This window comes from Ascidia mentula, assembly GCF_947561715.1.
Source record: "Ascidia mentula chromosome 2 unlocalized genomic scaffold, kaAscMent1.1 SUPER_2_unloc_4, whole genome shotgun sequence".
NCBI lineage: Eukaryota > Metazoa > Chordata > Ascidiacea > Phlebobranchia > Ascidiidae > Ascidia > Ascidia mentula.
The window spans coordinates 110,001-112,500 of NW_028113687.1; the positions used below are offsets into that span (position 1 = coordinate 110,001).

At 61.2% G+C, this 2,500-nt stretch overlaps 3 non-coding genes across 3 annotated transcripts in view; all 3 read right to left on the reverse strand.

Moving 5' to 3' along the window:
• The window catches only part of LOC145916182 (large subunit ribosomal RNA), a 3,686-nt gene extending 2,733 nt beyond the window's left edge, over positions 1-953 (reverse strand). Inside the window, exon 1 of the ribosomal RNA XR_014404439.1 lies at positions 1-953. This exon is cut by the window's left edge and continues 2,733 nt beyond it. This is a non-coding gene — a ribosomal RNA (large subunit ribosomal RNA).
• A 244-nt stretch (positions 954-1,197) lies between these two features.
• LOC145916205 (5.8S ribosomal RNA) lies at positions 1,198-1,351 on the reverse strand. The gene has a single exon (XR_014404459.1). It is a non-coding gene; the product is annotated as a 5.8S ribosomal RNA (ribosomal RNA).
• A 260-nt stretch (positions 1,352-1,611) lies between these two features.
• The window catches only part of LOC145916231 (small subunit ribosomal RNA), a 1,824-nt gene continuing 935 nt past the window's right edge, over positions 1,612-2,500 (reverse strand). Inside the window, exon 1 of the ribosomal RNA XR_014404484.1 lies at positions 1,612-2,500. This exon is cut by the window's right edge and continues 935 nt beyond it. This is a non-coding gene — a ribosomal RNA (small subunit ribosomal RNA).

A 2,500-nucleotide genomic window follows, 5' to 3' on the forward strand; every position in this document is an offset into this window, starting at 1 on the left:
CCGTCCAGAGAGACGGCATCTCACCTCCGCCGGACCGCGCCGACATTCACTTTCACTGCGCCCATGGGTTTCGCACTGCCCCGTGGCTCGCGCGCACGTTAGACTCCTTGGTCCGTGTTTCAAGACGGGTCGGGAAGGTGGCTGACGTTAGCCGCGGACCCCGTGCGTCTCGCGCGGCGCTGCCCACCCGCAACCGACACGCCGCAACTGGGCACTGAGCACAGTCCCCAACCGGCGACGCACCGGCTCGGACGGGACGCCCGGCCCACGAAGGGCAGACGCGGCGATCCCTCCTCGCCCGGGCGACGGGCCGACGTGTCCGCGCGCCTATAACACCCACCCGGGGGCGGGCTACCTTGCGCGCGGCCTTCTCGCCGCCTCCCAGACGGTCGCGGCCTTCGCACGGCGCTAGTGCGCTGGAGCTGCTCGGAGGACAGCGCGAACGACGGGCCGCAAGGCTCCGCACGCCCACACGCTCCGCTCGGCTTCAGCTGAAAGCGTCGCGCGACTCGACAGGCCCTCCCGTTTGCCTCTCGACGGTTTCACGTACTCTTTAACTCTCTCTTCAAAGTGCTTTTCAACTTTCCCTCACGGTACTTGTTCGCTATCGGTCTCGCGACAGTATTTAGCCTTAGATGGAGTTTACCACCCGCTTTGGGCTGCATTCCCAAACAACCCGACTCTGGGAAGACGCAGAGCGCGCGCCCTCGCCGCCACCATGGGCCTGACACCCGCACCGGGACGAGGCCTCGATCAGAAGGACGCGGGCGGCGAACGACGTACGCGCAGCGAATTCCTTACGCCACAATTCCACGCGCCGCAGAGGCGCGCGGATTCGGCGATGGGCACTTCCCACTTCACTCGCCGTTACTGGGGGAATCCTCGTTAGTTTCTTTTCCTCCGCTTAGTAATATGCTTAAATTCAGCGGGTAGCCTCGTCCGACCTCAGGCCGATAATCCAGTGCCTCGTTTGCGAGAGACACGCGCGCGCCACCGAAGCTCGTGCGAGCGCCGCGCCCGAACGCGAGCCGTGCTGCTCCGGGCCGGGATCCTCTTCGAGGCCGACTCGTAACGAGACGCACGCCGCGTTCGGTTTCGCGCGCTGACACTGCGTTCGTGCTGTCCTGGGCGGGACGACCGTGGCAACGGCCGACACCGCACCGGCCCGACGCGTCGCCGCGCGGGAACGTTACAACGCGACCCTGAGGCGGGCGTGGCGCCGGGATTGACCCGGTGCCGCAATTTGCGTTCAGAACGTCGATGCTCAATGTGTCCTGCAATTCACATTAATTCACGCAGCTAGCTGCGTCCTTCATCGACTCGCGAGCCGAGTGATCCACCGCCAAGAGCCCTCCGTGACTTCGTCAGTTGGACAAGCGCGACCCAGCCGGATTGCACAGTCGAAAAAAGCGGTGGCCGAGCGGTCGCCAGCCGTAGGCGACGCATGAAGCCAGCCTGGCACATGGCCACGGCACTCGGCGCAGAACGAAACAGGGTGACCGAAGTGCAATCGCGTGCGCCTCAACAGCGACGAAGGGCGTGCGCGGCCGCCAAGATACGGAGCCTTCTCCACCTGTCGAACGCACGACCACTCGATCGGCGATCGGCCGGTAATGATCCTTCCGCAGGTTCACCTACGGAAACCTTGTTACGACTTTTACTTCCTCTAAATGATCAAGTTAGATCGTCTTCTCGGACGCCGGCGCGGCCGTTGCCGAACGCGCCAGGTCCAATCGGAGGACCTCACTAAACCATTCAATCGGTAGTAGCGACGGGCGGTGTGTACAAAGGGCAGGGACGTAATCAACGCGAGCTGATGACTCGCGCTTACTGGGCATTCCTCGTTCAAGGGAAACAATTGCAATTCCCTATCCCTAGCACGACCGGGGTTCAGCGGGTTACCCGGACCTTCCGGCCTAGGCGGCGACACGCTGATCCGGTCAGTGTAGCGCGCGTGCGGCCCCGAACATCTAAGGGCATCACAGACCTGTTATTGCTCAATCTCGTGTGGCTAAGCGCCACTAGTCCCTCTAAGAAGTTCAACGCCGACCGATAGGGTCGCGTAACTAGTTAGCAAGCCAGAGTCTCGTTCGTTATCGGAATTAACCAGACAAATCGCTCCACCAACTAAGAACGGCCATGCACCACCACCCACAGAATCAAGAAAGAGCTCTCAATCTGTCAATCCTCACTGTGTCCGGGCCGGGTGAGATTCCCCGTGTTGAGTCAAATTAAGCCGCAGGCTCCACGCCTGGTGGTGCCCTTCCGTCAATTCCTTTAAGTTTCAGCTTTGCAACCATACTTCCCCCGGAACCCAAAGACTTTGGTTTCCCGCAAGCTGCCGGAGGGGTCGTCAAAGTAACGCCCCCCGATCGCTGGTTGGCATCGTTTATAGTCAGAACTAGGACGGTATCTGATCGTCTTCGAACCTCTGACTTTCGCTCTTGATTAAAGAAAACATTCTTGGCAAATGCTTTCGCAGTCGTTCGTCTTGCGCCGA